Genomic DNA, 16,247 nt, shown 5'->3' with positions numbered 1-16,247 from the left:
CCAAATCACATGCCCTCCCCAATGTCCATAATCCCAACCCCTTCTCCCAAACCCCCTCCCCCCGGCAACCCTCAGTTTGTTTTGTGAGATTAAGAGTCACTTATGGTTTGTCTCCCTCCCAATCCCATCTTGTTTCATTTATTCTTCTTCTACCCACTTAAGCCTCCATGTTGCATCACCACTTCCTCATATCAGGGAGATCATATGATAGTTGTCTTTCTCTGCTTGACTTATTTCGCTAAGCATGATACGCTCTAGTTCCATCCATGTTGTCACAAATGGCAAGATTTCATTTCTTTTGATGGCTGCATAGTATTCCATTGTGTATATATACCACATCTTCTTGATCCATTCATCTGTTGATGGACATCTAGGTTCTTTCCATAGTTTGGCTATTGTGGACATTGCTGCTATAAACATTCGGGTGCATGTGCCCCTTTGGATCACTACATTTGTATCTTTAGGGTAAATACCCAATAGTGCAATTGCTGGGTCATAGGGCAGTTCTATTTTCAACATTTTGAGGAACCTCCATGCTGTTTTCCAGAGTGGCTGCACCAGCTTGCATTCCCACCAACAGTGTAGGAGGGTTCCCCTTTCTCCGCATCCTCGCCAGCATCTGTCATTTCCTGACTTGTTGATTTTAGCCATTCTGACTGGTGTGAGGTGATATCTCATTGTGGTTTTGATTTGTATTTCCCTGATGCCGAGTGATATGGAGCACTTTTTCATGTGTCTGTTCGCCATCTGGATGTCTTCTTTGCAGAAATGTCTGTTCATGTCCTCTGCCCATTTCTTGATTGGATTATTTGTTCTTTGGGTGTTGAGTTTGCTAAGTTCTTTATAGATTCTGGACACTAGTCCTTTATCTGATATGTCGTTTGCAAATATCTTCTCCCATTCTGTCAGTTGTCTTTTGATTTTGTTAACTGTTTCCTTTGCTGTGCAAAAGCTTTTGATCTTGATGAAATCCCAGTAGTTCATTTTTTCCCTTGCTTCCCTTGCCTTTGGCGTTGTTCCTAGGAAGATGTTGCTGCGGCAGAGGTCGAAGAGGTTGCTGCCCGTGTTCTCCTCAAGGATTTTGATGGATTCCTTTCGTACATTGAGGTCCTTCATCCATTTTGAGTCTATTTTTGTGTGTGGTGTAAGGAAATGGTCCAATTTCATTTTTCTGCATGTGGCTGTCCAATTTTCCCAGCACCATTTATTGAAAAGGCTGTCTTTTTTCCATTGGACATTCTTTCCTGCTTTGTCGAAGATTAGTTGACCATAGATTTGAGGGTCTATTTCTGGGCTCTCTATTCTGTTCCATTGATCTATGTATCTGTTTTTGTGCCAGTACCATGCTGTCTTGATGATGACAGCTTTGTAATAGAGCTTGAAGTCCGGAATTGTGATGCCACCAACATTGGCTTTCTTTTTCAATATCCCTTTGGCTATTCGAGGTCTTTTCTGGTTCCATATAAATTTTAGCATTATTTATTCCATTTCTTTGAAAAAGATGGATGGTACTTTGATAGGAATTGCATTAAATGTGTAGATTGCTTTAGGTAGCATAGACATTTTCACAATATTTATTCTTCCAATCCAGGAGCATGGAACATTTTTCCATTTCTTTGTGTCTTCCTCAATTTCTTTCATGAGTACTTTATAGTTTTCTGAGTCTAGATTCTGTGTCTCTTTGGTTAGGTTTATTCCTAGGTATCTTATGGTTTTGGATGCAATTGTAAATGGGAATGACTCCTTAATATCTCTTTCTTCTATCTTGCTGTTGGTGTAGAGAAATGCAACTGATTTCTGTGCATTGATTTTATATCCTGACACTTTACTGAATTCCTGTATAAGTTCTAGCAGTTTTGGAGTGGAGTCTTTTGGGTTTTCCACATATAGTATCATATCATCTGCGAAGAGTGATAATTTGACTTCTTCTTTGCCGATTTGGATGCCTTTAATTTCCTTTTGTTGTCTGATTGCTGAGGCTAGGACCTCTAGTACGATGTTGAATAGCAGTGGTGATAATGGACATCCCTGCCGTGTTCCTGACCTTACTAGTGGCTTTTAAATATATATTTAATTCAAGAATGACTTTATTTGTATATAGGTACTGAGTATACAAGTTCATTTTCACTCATTATTTATTTTAACACTATATCATCCACATAAGGTATACAGGGCAGAAAAGACTTATTATACCTCTTTTACATTAGGAAATTAATACTTCATGAGATTAAGAGATTGCTTGAGGTCCAACAATGCACAGGCAATGGCAGAATCAGGATTTGAAATCAAATCTTTAAAACTTTTTTTTTTTTAAGATTTTATTTATTTATTTGACACAGAGAGAAAGAGATCACAAGTAAGCAGAGAGGCAGGCAGAGAGAGAGGGGGAAGCAGGCTCCCTGCTGAGCAGAGCCCCCGATGTGGGGCTTGGTCCCAGGACCCTGAGATCATGACCTGAGCTGATGGCAGAAGCTTAACCAACTGAGCCATCCAGGCGCCCCCAGATCTTTAAACTTTTAACCATTGTATACTACCTCTCATTTACCAATTGGGAATAGTATTATGATGATTTGGAATATAATTTAAAACTGTCCATAATGTTCTAAAAATCACATTTCAATTCATTCTAAAAAATTAATAAAAACTGACTATATTCTGAATTATTAAAAAAAAAAACTGACAAGTAACATATAATTTTTACCACAGGTTTGGGAAAGATACATAGAACAGAGAAAAAAAGGAATAATGTACTTTTAAAAACACACTAATAAAAGCTTGTAAAAGTAGAAAGATTGCATTTTGTCTGGGGCTTCTGGAAGAGTTTATTGAGAATATGACATTAGGCTAGTTTTCAAAGGATGCATAGGAGCCTTTCTGGATATTCCAGAAAAGCCTACTTTAGGTGGGGGGTTCCCAATGTGCAAAGCCACACATATATGAAAAATTAAACAGTTTTATCAGTAAGTACTAGATTATTTTACATTTAAATACTGTTTCCAACATCTCAGAACTTAGTATGAATTATTAATTAGATTCATTAGCACTTTATTCTTATAAAGCAATTAGTACACTTGATATCTCTATATTCTTTCTTCTCCCACAAAGACAGCTAAATGGGAAGATGGGTGATTATTCCCCCAAATGCAAATAACTTCTCCATGTTTTTCTACCTTTACTAGTGATAAAACATCTGATTATAATCCATATTCTAAAGCTATAATTTTAAATCATTAATTTCTATTGAATCAAGCTGTATACCCTCCCTTGAACTTTACATTAATATAATCATTGAACCTTCTTTTTTGAGCTTTGTTCCCCACATCCCTCTCTCTATAAAGTCCACAGTAGGTGCTCCTATAGATGGACAAACAGGAGCAGAAGCTCCAGGTGCAACAGGACAGTTATCCAGTGTACCTCTACTCAACAGTCAGTCAGATCAAAGTATTTTGCTAAGCTACAGATACACCTATAATAACATGCAGAATTCATTTCATATTTCACATTGATTTTATCAGCATCATTCACACATATTTTCAATTATAATGAATGACAAAATAATTCATTTTTTATGTTGATTTTAGTTTCTCTGCCAAAGACATACTACATTTTTGTTGAAAGTTTTTGTAGAACCCTGCAAGATTCCAGAATACGGAACCAACTATAAATGCTTTCTTCTTAATTTTGGCATGTACAAAATAAGATCATTACCATATGAATATGTTCTAGAATGCTCTTCTGTATCTCAGTCAAAAAGTCTTTAGCAAAGAAAGGGCTAACAGAGTGCCATCTATCTAGTTTAGCTGTGTTGAATGAGTTTTTATGGAAAATAATAAAACAATGTCAATTCAAGCCATGTACAGAAACACAAAACAATATGTTACAGGCTCTAATGCTTAAAGATATGTTAGACAATTACCTGGAGGAGATAATGTTGAAAAGCAGGTTTCCAAGACATGGACAGGTAAATGGATTAGATGGTTAAGTCCCCTCACAGGAAAGATGCAAGGAAGGAGCGTCTGTGATGTGTGTACCTGCTAGTATTTTCTTAACCTACACGGGCTGGCTCTTTTACATTCATTGTTGCCCCAGCTCTGACATAAAAATAAGCTCTGTTGTCTTCCTGTACTAGGGATCCAATTATATCAATGTTACTAAGACTCTTTTAAGTTTGCTGAAGAGTTTGAGATCATAGAAAAGAGTGCCATTGAACAAGGTACAACACTGTATTTTTAAAATTCCCATTTGATATCTATCTTTTCAAACATTTTCTGGTCCCTGACTACTTAGTCCTCTTGCTCCTTAACCAACAGGACTGAGTTTCACTCTTCTCTCATTTCTTGTGCAACACAGTATCTTATTTTGCAAAAGGGAACCCCAGGAATCAATTTCATTTTGTAAATTACATTATTTCTGTAACACTGAATCTTTTTATGATGTGAGTATTTTACTTTCCTAATCAGAAAAAAATATATTTAAAATTACATATGAAGAAAGAGGCATCAATTATATTAACTAAAAGAATAGCATATGCTTTAAGGAACTACGAATCCATAGCATTTAAGATAATGCATTTATTTACAGTAGGTGCTCAACGAATATTGATGATGATACGAAAATTATTCCAAGTGAGAGATTCGTGTAACAATACAAGAGAAGTTAGTGTGATAGGAAAATAGAGTATGTATGTTCTTTCTTAAACAGTGGATTGGCAAGTTACTGGATAGAAAGGAAATAAAGTGAGTAGGAAAGAAGAATGATTTGAGTTAGTTTATTACAAAGTTCTCTATTGAATGCTCACTAGGTACAAGATACCCTTAGAAGTATCTTCCCATCCCTCTCCTAACCCTCATAGGTAAATGTATGCCATTCTACTTCGTTACTTTTATGCCTGTAACACAATTTCTCATTACATATTCCTTTTGTTTCAGTTTCATATGAGTTCCTTCCTATATTAGCCTGTAAATCTCTCAAAGGGAAGGATTATAATCTGCCCCTTCCCACAGATAATATAAATCCCAGTTTTTAACACATCAAAGGTATATAATAAATAGTTGTTCAATATATCAATCAATCTACCATAGACTAAGTATTATTCTACAACTACATTCTTTTTTTTTTTTTTTTAGATTTTATTTATTTATTTGACAGATAGTCACAGTGAGAAAAGGAACACAAGCAGGGGTGTGGGGGAGGGAGAAGCAGGCTTCCTGCCAAGCAGGGAACAGGGAACCCCAGACACAGGGTTCCATCCCAGGACACTGGGATCATGACCTGAGCCCAAGTGCGGAATGACTGAGCCACCCAGGAACCCCTACATTGTTCTTAATCTTTACTGGAGATTTTATTATGATGCTATTTAAAGAACCTCAACACTCCATTTATTTTCTCACTAAATCAGCAACACAGAATTCATTGTATGAGTATTCCAAAGTTTATTTAATGATATTCCCATGGAATGCCTGGAGGTTTTTGTTTTGTTTTATTTTCAGTTATTCAGTAAATAAGTGTTTAAGCATGGCTTGCTTCTTTCTTTGCAATTTGTCTGCCTTTTTGAGTCCTTTCTTGACTTGATTGGTTAGAAATTCCAATATAACATCAAGTAGAAATGATGAGAACAGACATTTTTGCCTTGCTTCTCAGATTACAAGAAAAGCAGTGGGTCTTTCACCAGTTTTTCAAAAGATTTTTAAATTTTTATAGAAGAGGGGGATCAGAGGGGAATGGGGGAGAGAATCCTAAGCAGACCTCACACTGAGCACAGAGCCCCAGGTGAGTCTCCATCCCCTGACCCTGAGATCATGACCTGAGCCAAAACCAAGAGTCAGACACTCAATCAACTGTGCTAGTCAAGTGCCCGGGTCTTTCACCATTAAATATATCAGCTATAGGCTTATTGCAGATGTTCTAGATCAAGCTGAGGAAGCTCTCTAATATACCTAGAATATTTGCTAACAGTTTTTATCAAGAATTAATGTTGGATTTTCTCAAATATTTTTGTTGTATCTAATGAGATGATCACATATAGTTTTTCTTTTTTACTCTGTTAATATGGTGAACTATGTATAGATTGATTTTCTAACATTTAACTGTCACTGCATTTTTGGGATGAACTCAACTTGGTCATGACATATTATTTTTTTATGTACTGTGGATTTATATTTGCTAAACTTTTATTAATACTGTTTACATTATGTTCATGAAGAATATTGGTCTGTACCTTTGTGTTTTTTTATAATGCATTTTCAAGGTATTGGTATCAGGGCAATGCTGATGTCATAGGAAACAATGGGAAGTGCTTCCTTCTCTACACTTTCCTAGAAGAGATTGTGTAGATTTAGTATTATTTCTTTCTTAAATGTTCAGAGATTTTATTAGTGAGGTCACCTCACTCATCTTTCTCTCTGTCAAACAAATAAATAAAATCTTTAAAAAAAAAAGATGTAATTTATTTACCATAAAATGTTCTCATTTCATATAAACAATCCAATGATGTTTAGTAAATATACAAATCTGTACAACCATCACCATCACCACAATCCAATTATGGAAGAGTTGGCTCACCCCAAAAGATTCCTTGTGTCTTGTACCTATTTGTAGTCACTTATCATTCCCACTCCCAGTGCTTGACAAACACTAATCTAATTCTGAAGTCTGTAAATTTGCGTTTCTGTACATTTTGTATAATGTATACATTTGTATACAATATGTGGTCTTTTGTGTATGGTTTCTTTCATTTAACATAACTTTTGAGTAGTTACTCATGGTAGAGCATACATAAGTATTACATTCCATTTTATTGACTATTATTCAATATTCAATATATCATTTTTATTTATCCACTCATCATTTGATTTGGTATAGGATGGTCTTGACTACAAATACAATTCTTTAAAACATAGGTAGCTATTTTGGTTATATATTTTTCTTGTGTATATGTAACGGATCTTTGTAAGATTTGTAAGAGAATTCTCCTGAAGATCAACTTGAAGAGGAACGATGAAGCCAATTATTTTGAACATTTGCAATATAATAGATATTGAATAATATTTAATAATATAGTACTACATTTATATTAAATAATAATTTAATAATATTAAATAATTATTATTTACATTTCACTCCAAAAGTGTTGACCAGTTTACAATATCTCAATGATACATATGAGTGTCTATTCTCCCAGTCCATTTCCAACACAAGAAATCTATCATTGTTTACATCTTTGTTCCAACTTATCACCAAGATTATCTCACTATTGTATAAATTTGCATTGCATCAATTACCACTAAAGTTACATATTTATTACTTATTCCTCAGATCAATTCCCTCCCCTCATTATGAGTTCTCCCCAGGCCACTCTCACCTTAAGCTACCCTGAATTGCCTGGTTATACAACTCTTGTATTGTTATTCTATGTGTTCTTGTGAACAATAGATACATAGCAAGAATTTTCTGAATCAGTTGATAGACTATTCTTTGTTAGCTTATCGTCCACTTTTTGCCTTCTCTTTAACAAGATCACAAGATTCTTAAGAACAAAGGACAATTATATACATCATTAAATCCTGAATATCATACAGGAAACCACTTTAAATCAATAAATATTTGAGTGTTAACTGATGTGAATTTAACTAGCCAAGGCCAAAGGTAGGGCTTTTCATTACCTGCAGTGAAATTAAAGGAAAACCATAAAGAAAACCATTTGCAATCCATAAACATAGGCTTAGCCAATGGGTGACATTTAAGGACATACCTATATAAGAACCATGAACTGTTTTTAGCAGGAGATCTATCGATCAACAATCAATCTATCTATAATACATATATTATATATAATACATATTAGAATATATATAATATTCTATATCTATATTATGGTCTATAATAGACTATGTTATCTAATATATCTAAAATACTGGGCACTTGGGTGGCTCAATAGGTTAAGTGTCTGCCTTTGGCTCAGGTCATGATCCCAGGGTCCTGACCATACAAGCCAAGAGCTTCCCAATGTTCTTTAACAGTCAGGCCAGGCAGGAGAGCAAAGGTGGAGGCAAAAATGTGTCGGGTGGCCCCACCACCAGCAGATCATGCTCTCTCTGCCTTCTGAACACAGAGAAGAACAAAGAACTGCTCTCTTTGGGGGATTTAAGATAGAAGGTTGGAGAGCACTGTCCATGAAGAGCACTGAGTACTGAAACTTCTGCTTTGGAGGTTTGGAGGGGCAAAGAATGATCAGGGCCACCAGGTGCATGGACAGGATGACAGAAGGAGCCTTGGCCTTAGCATAGAGGCTTGAAGTACATGGCAGTACCACTGGGGAAAGTGCCAACAAGAAGAGGTGGTTGGGGATACCTGGATGACTCAGTCGGTTAGGCATCTGCCTTGGGCTCAGGTCGTGATCCCAGGGAGCCTACCTCTCCCTCTCCCTCTGCCTGCTGCTCTCCCTGCTTGTGCTCTCTTGCTCTAATGAATAAATAAAGTCTTAAAAAATAAAATAAAATAAAATACTAATACATAATATATTACAATATATAATATGCATATACTATGTTATATATAACAGAACATATAAAAGCACAGTATATTTATATATTATAGAACAGTATAGTATACAGGGTATATTTATAGAGAAAGAGAGAGGGGAAAGAGAGAAAATAAAGAAAAGCCTGATAAAAAATAGTTGAGAAGATACAGGCTCTTTACCTTTGACAAATGAAGCCCACCGTTTCAAAAATCAACATTTATCACAAGGTACTGTTGTTGGCTCCCCTGGTACACCAGGAGCAATACAGTTTTTATGCTAATTATTTCCCTTCATGCTGGCTACTAGATAGATATCTTGCAGCTAACCATAGTTACATTATAATAGAATGAGATTGTATGAAGACACAAAATCCTCTTATGCAGTCCAATTTAGAATCCATTTCAAAAACTCTCTAGTGCTATACCTAGAAACTGAAATGTGCTGGGAATCTTAGATTTTTGCATATATTTCTGTTACACTGAAATTTGTTAAGAGTTCTGTAAAAACAATAATTGTTCTTTTATCAATAATTTGGTATTATGTTCTATTATATCTGCAACAAAAACTTGTCATTTATTTTAGGCTAGCCTCTTAGGTTTACATTTAGTTTTACTAATATTATTTGAAAAAATATGAAACTAAAATTCTAGGGGAGGATAGTATCTGTCTTATCCTTGCAACCAGTAAAGATAAGCTGTTCTTAATATTAACCAGTGAATACATTTTAAAAAGCAACAAAATTTATTCTAGTCTCAAATTCTAGCAGGCCTCATACTTTATCAAAAGAGCACATAATTATTTCAATGGGGCTTTTAAATTTTTATTCAAATCAATGAGTCATGTAATATCTATCATTTACTACTAATTCACCTGATGAAAATAACCTATACATAATAAAATTAACATTTAATAAAATAGGACAAATGGACTATCAGCATTCCTGAGAAAATCCCATTGTGAAAACTAAGAAATTGTGCTAGTTTTCTGTCCAACTTCACAAATTAAACTACTGAATCAATATTTCAAAGCCAAATATTTTTAAAGTGTTTATATAAAATGGGTAACTGACCTGACAATAATGAAATCAATGACAATTGTTACTGGCATTCCATTCAGTATACACAAAAAGAAAAATGTAGAATGCTTTTAAAAGGGGAGGGCGGCACCTGGGTGGCTCAAATGTTAAGTGTCTGTCATGATCCCAGAGTTCTGGGATCAAGCCCCACATCAGACTTCTTGCTCCAATGGAGCCTGCTTCTCCCTCTCCCTCCCCCTCCTCCTGCTTGTGTTCTCTCTCTTGTTAAAAAAAGAAAAAGAAAAAAGAAAAAAAAAGGGGGGGGAGTGGAGGGAAGTCCATTTAAATTTTATTATTCAAAAATATTTATTCTTCTTTTTTCTTTCTTTATTGTCATAGTGCTTTAAAAAACAGCTCAAATGCTCAGATTGACTTTTATGTCTCTCATAGTAAGCATCACATAATTTGTGCCATATTAATAACTTTGAGAAAATCATCTCACATATACACATATTAATTTAAGCTTTTCGTTTATGACACTTGTTAATAGCCCCTCACCCCTGGGGAAAAAACAACAACAAGTCTCATCAAAGTAATTTCAAAATCTATGCTTCATTATGAAAGTTTTACAGATATTCTTTAAATATATTTCATGTAACTTTCTATTAAGTGTTTCAATGTCTGATATTGACTTGGAACTTGGAGGGGTTTTTGGTTGTTGTTTTTATATTTTTATTTTTTTAAAGCTTTAAAGCTATGTGTGGTCAAGTTTTAAGCATAAGAAGAAAGTGTGTAGACATTAATTTTCCCCATTTTACAGAATTCCACACTGAGCCTTAGAAAAGGAAGAGAGCTTTTCAAAAGTGACTCAATTAGTGGTAAGAGAGAAGAAGAATTCAGGTCTTCTAAAACCAAATCCAATGATTTTTCTACTTTTTCATGCTGCCTCCTGGTGGCACTGAATTAGTTTCTCCTGGGAGATTTTTGGACACTAGATTTTCTCTTTGAGGACATTTAAAAAGAAGCTAGCAACTTTAAAAAATAGTTACATTTACTAAAGACTTAGATGGAGTTAAGGGTTTCCTAAAATGGATTACTAATTTCTTAGCAGGTATACATTGACAAGTATAACTCAACTATTTGCTTAATATGAACATTTCAGACGGTTACATTGGCCATCATGCACATGAAGAAAGTATTAGCTACGTGGAAATAAGTCACGGCAAGCACAACGCACCATACTGCCAGGCGGTCCATGTACCTCCAGTGACTACTAGCCATGTTTGTGGAGGAACAAGGAGCTGCAACCAGACATAAGAAGCACCCACAAGTAAGAGATAACCATCAGCTGATGACTTGGATTCCCTAAAGAATCAACCCCACATTCTCGCAGGCTTCTTCTATATAATTTAAAACTAAACCGAACAGTCAGTATTATAAAATTATCTCCCATTTAAAAATAAATTATGGACTGATCATTGTAAAATTACTATAAATTGGCAGGGACAATTTTCTGAAGGAACTATTTAACCAAAAGAAAGAGAGAAAATGATACAATGAAAGAAAGAAGGGAGGGGACGGAGAAAGAAAAGGAAGGGGGAAGGGAAGGAGGGAGGAAAGAAGGAAGGAAGGAAATAGGAATTTTTTTTTTAATTTTTAAAAGGTGCTGAAAGAAGAAAGAGATACATGCAGTTAGAGTAAACCTTTGCCTCCTATTTAACCTCTCTCTCCTATGCTCCTTTCATTTTCTCTTAAGATCAACTGATTTTCTTTCAGGAAATAAGATCTTTTCTGTTTAGATAATGCATAAAGTTCTTTACACTGAAATAGCCCCTAAACCATAAAGGGAGAAGGCTTGGTGACACAGTTCCTTATCAGAATTATAAATGGTGTACTATGCATAGGTTGAGGGTTATAACAGACAGCAAAACATTCATGTAAATTCAGAAAACTTTTTTTTTATAAGCTTGCATCCTGCTTTTAGATAAAATGCAACCAAACTGGAGAATCAGTAACTAGCAAGCCTTTTCTTTCTTTTGTTTTTTTTTTTTTTCTTTGCTTATAGTGACCTCCTCTCTTTGTACTACAGGAAAACATTTCCACCTAGAGTCCTTTCACAGAATATCTAGAAACCAAATGAAACCAACCATAATGACTAACCAGAGCCAGATAATAATCAGTTTTTAATTGAAGCATCAAGCCAATTAATTTGTGATAACGTCCTATCACTTCTTATTCTTGACATGAAGTTTCAAAGGACTCAAAACAGTTTTCAGGTCCATGGCATCCAGGGAACATTTCAATGTTTGGTCTCTTAAAATCACATTTATTAGAGAGAAAAAAAAAATCTTTAGGGTCCTAAAACCAAATTTGAGCTTACAAACCAGCCTCACTAGTTTGATTCCATTAACTGTCAAGGAATACAACGTTTTTTTATGCATCTTATATGCAGACTGCTAATACTAGTAGATCTTCCTCTGGCTTCAGAGGTGTCTTTCAGAATGAAAACTGAGCCCTTCTTATGTATTTGTCTTGGTTAATTCAATTCAACAAAAAAATAATTTGTGTCTATGCATACACATAAGTATATTGAGGTTAATAACTATTATTTTGTCACAAAATGAAATTCCTAAAACAGTTTATTTTAAGAACATAAGCCATCATTTTTGAGATTTCAAGAAGGTATTTATTCTTGTCTCCTGTACAGAGCTCTATCCAATGTAATACATCTAATGACAAACTTTATATAAATTTTCCTTGAGATCATGCTATGTTATTCTGGAATGAAAAAATTGGCCTTCTTCCATTTCCACTAAATTATACTTATTATATAATATTAACTCACATATTTACCTTGATCAAAAATAGAGGTCCCACACATACATGATAACCAAACCACTTCAGTCGTCGTCAATAGGCAGCCCATTCCATTTAAATTTTTAGGGTGAAATACCTGACAGTATCTCACAAAACATTTTAGTTTTCAGCAGGAAGTGCTTCATTTTTTTTTTCTGCCTCACACTCTCACCGTATTGGAAGTAATGCAAGCTACAGGATGATGATGGTAGTAACTAAAGCACATCGCCTTCTTTCAAAATGCTAACCACTGCTTCCTCTCTGAAAAACATATTTTGCACTTTCAGTATGTGGCCCAATATTTCACAAATGCTGGATCTCAGCTTTTATCCAATATTCCTGGGATACTCCATGCCCCATCATATTTTCTGGCTTCCTTCACTATTATTCTGCAGGAGGTTTAATATCACAAGTCATGTTTGTTAAGAGCCACCTTCAGAAGGCTGAAATTGCATTACTGAGTGTGAAATAACCACATATGGTATGCACAAACACAACACAGCACAATGAAAATGACATACATTTCCTACTGCCTGACAGACACGGTGTCATCACGCCAAGTACACACAATACCCACTCTTTTTTTTCTTGTGGCCTAGACACAATCATCAAACGTATTCTGTGCCCACCGTGCCCACAGCAATATCTAGCAGAAATGATTTTTGTTGGTGGCTTGAGCAAGGATTCTATCAAAGAGAGTGTGGAATATGAAATGAATCAGACTTCATCAAAAAATCTTGAACTCCAAGGCTATTTCCTAGCTCCCGTCACCCCCAACCCCACACACAAGCTTAACTTCACCCTCCCTCCTCCCCTGATGTTCTGGCCATGACTTCCCTCTCATTCTTATCTCTCTCCCTCCAAGTCTTTCAGCCGCTTTGCTCTTGAGTTCAGAGCCAATCCCTTGGCGAAAGAAATCAGTAAAAGCTAGATGGTGAGACCTCATCACCAGGTGAAAAGGACAGGGGAGGAAAAGAAGAGGGTGTGGTACTCTTTTCTTCACCACACCCCAATCCTGGAGTCGCGCACTCTAGTCCACTGCGGCTCAGGGGAGCACAGCGGGTCCCCTCGCTCACCTCGGAGCAGCCCGGCCCCCAAAACCAGTCACCCGACACTCTCGGCAGAAAACTTCCCTTAAAGCAGGCAAATATTCAGGGGAGGAGGATGAAATTACAGGTTAGTTCGAAGACACATTCCACGGAGCTCCACGGAGCAAGACTGAAAGGCACCTTTAGATATGGACCCTACAAACCCGCACCTTCCACTCCCTCCCACCTTGGGTGTTTGGCTGGGGAGGGACGGAGAACGGCAGGCCGAGAGTGGAGAAAGAGGACATTACCTCCCGGGACTGCCCTCAGGGTGCGGGCCAGGATCTCATTCCCGAAGTGGCTCCGACTCGGGGCACAGCTTTACCGAGCTCAGCCTAGATTCGGACCCGCGTCCCCCGCAGCTCTGCGCTCAGCCAGGAGGCGCACCGGGACTCCGGCTCACATCCCCCGCCCAAGCCGGGCTCGCCTCCCCCTGCCGCGCCCGCTCCGCCACCCCACGGGCACGCTCGCTCCCCGCGCTCGCCCCTCCGCCTCCCCGCACCCCCAAACCCACCCGCTCCGCGGCGCCCGCTGGGAGCCTCTAGCGGAGGCGAAGGGAACCGCAGCAGACCCGCGGCGCCAGGGCTCCGACGCCCGCTGCACGAAGCCAGCCAGGCGGCGGCGTGGGCTTCGCGTGCCCGGCAATCCGCCGGCCGGATGCCGCCGCCCCCACTTGCCCACCTGCGCCAGGCTCACCTGCCTCCGCGTCCTAGCGCCCTGCGCCGACGCCCACAGCGATCTGTAGCAACGAGGGGAAGGGTCTGCGGTGCTAGCGGGGTTAAAAATTTAAAAAACAAACAAAAATCTCGCCAGAAACATACACACACGAATCCACGCTATAAATCAGCCCGGACATACGCCCCAGCTCGACAGCTATTTCCAATAGGTTCCAGAAAGTGTGAGGTCAGGACATCAGAACACTCCCTTCGGTTGCTGCCTCCCACCTGGGCACCGTGGCACGGGCTACTCCCGGACTTGTCCGCTCCACGCCATGCGCGCGGGCTGAGCAATCTCGTGGTGACGCCCGGAGAGATCATCCTAACTTAGCTTTACCCCACACCCCAGCCCCAACATCTATTTTAAGTTATTCTTCTTCCCGGCAGCGGTTGTGCTGCCTCTTACCTTGAGACGCTGTTCTCGTTCATGTGCTTAAAATCCGAAGCCAAGTACGCGTTGCACACAAGTCCAGGCTTTTCCTCGACACCCCCCTGCCTCAGCTCCGCACCGGCTTTTCCTTCCAAAGGGATCAGGGGGTGATGGCGGTTTAAAAGCCCTCGCACTGGAGGCACCTCTAAATCTTCACGCCCGTGGAAACGGAGACGGGGACAACCTTCCCGGCATCCCGAAGCCTCCCAGCCCCTGCTCGGTCAACTTGGCTTTCTATTTTCTTTTTTTCTATTTAATTTTTAATTTTATTTAATTTTCTTCTTTAACCCTACAGGCCCATCAGTCAGTCCGCTGCCGGCATCAGGCAGGGAAGAAGATCCTATTCTCAGTTGTAGCCGCTCCTCTCTTCCTCTTGATAAAAAACCCCTCCCCCTTTCCTCCCGTGGTTTTGGAAAATCTTCTACCTTCTGCTCGGATTTAGGTGGGGACAAGGCTAAGAGGTGCTGGAAGAAGAGCCACTCCAAAGCACAGCTTCAGAAATCCATCTCCCTGGGCAGCCTTTGGCGAAGGTGTCTGTTCTGAGGAAACTTTGAGGGGAGGCAGTGGCGGCGGAAGCAGGGCTGGGCGGGCGGCCGGCGGCAGCGCCAGGTGAGAAGGCTGCGAGGAGGCGGCTGCCGGGAGGAGGGACGCCAGGCAGGCAGCGGGCGGCTGGGTCCCGGCGGCCGGGCTCGGCTCGTGGGCTGCGCACACACACACACACACACAGACCCCTGCGCGCGCGCACAGCAACACACGCACGCCCAGCCCCGCGCCGGCAAGCCCCAGGCCACTGGCGAGCGGGAAGTCCGGAGGTGCGGAGAGGGACCGGGCCTCCCAGGATGCAGAAGACAGGAAGACTCGGTCACTCCTCACTAGTTAGCAGATTGGTGCCGGCGGGCAGTTCTTCACTGCTAGCCCTCAAGTCAGTTCGGCCGCCTCTCGGGTCCTTGCCCTCCCTGGCATCTCGGCCCCCTGCCTCTTTCCCGGAGGCCAGTTACTCTCCGGGGACCCTGCGTGAGGTCTCGGGACTAAAGATTAACCCCCATCTCCACCCTCCGGAGCCACCTCCGCCCCTTCTATCGTGGAGCTTTGAAGTGGCTGCAGCAACTAGCTAGGGAGCCGAAGGGCTCCCCGAGGTCCTTCGAATAGAGGAGCCTGTACATCTTTTCCTGGAAACCACAACCCCCTCTCATCCCCCTTTTCCTGCCCACTCGCCCACGTAACATTTCCCCCCTGAAATTCAAGTAGGTTCTTAAAAAAGGAGCTGCCTGGGGATTTGTGATGCCTGGGTTTTGGAACTGTGCTAATTTACTATCTACGCTTATATTGTAGACTGGACGGTAGCAGGTGTAAGGCTCCGCTGGAGAAAGGGGAGGGGATTAGGAGTCTGGAGACTCAGCCCCTTTAGCAGCCATTTCCAAGGTTTTGCACCTTAAGAGCTGTCCAGGTCTAGTTCTAATTCCTGTCCCAACTGCTTTCTCCTCCCCTGAGAACCAGGAGGGATCCCTGGGTGCAGCCCAGCTGGGGAGCCCCAAGCCGGAGAGACTCCTCTCTCAGAAGCGCCCCAAGCTCGTTCACTGCGCCAGGCGAAGGAGACTCCTAGCGGGAGTTTGTCTTACCC

At 39.8% G+C, this 16,247-nt stretch overlaps 1 long non-coding RNA gene across 1 annotated transcript in view; it reads right to left on the bottom strand.

The window, feature by feature from the left end:
• Nucleotides 1–15,690, bottom strand: part of LOC131812722 (uncharacterized) — an 857,580-nt gene extending 841,890 nt beyond the window's left edge. The window contains exon 1 of the long non-coding RNA XR_009346451.1: nt 14,603–15,690. This is a non-coding gene — a long non-coding RNA (uncharacterized LOC131812722). The remainder of the gene's footprint in view (nt 1–14,602) is intronic.
• Nucleotides 15,691–16,247: the final 557 nt, after the last annotated feature.

The sequence above is a fragment of the Mustela lutreola genome, chromosome 12, assembly GCF_030435805.1.
Source record: "Mustela lutreola isolate mMusLut2 chromosome 12, mMusLut2.pri, whole genome shotgun sequence".
Classification (NCBI taxonomy): Eukaryota; Metazoa; Chordata; class Mammalia; order Carnivora; family Mustelidae; genus Mustela; species Mustela lutreola.
This window is presented reverse-complemented; position numbering and strand designations above follow the sequence as displayed.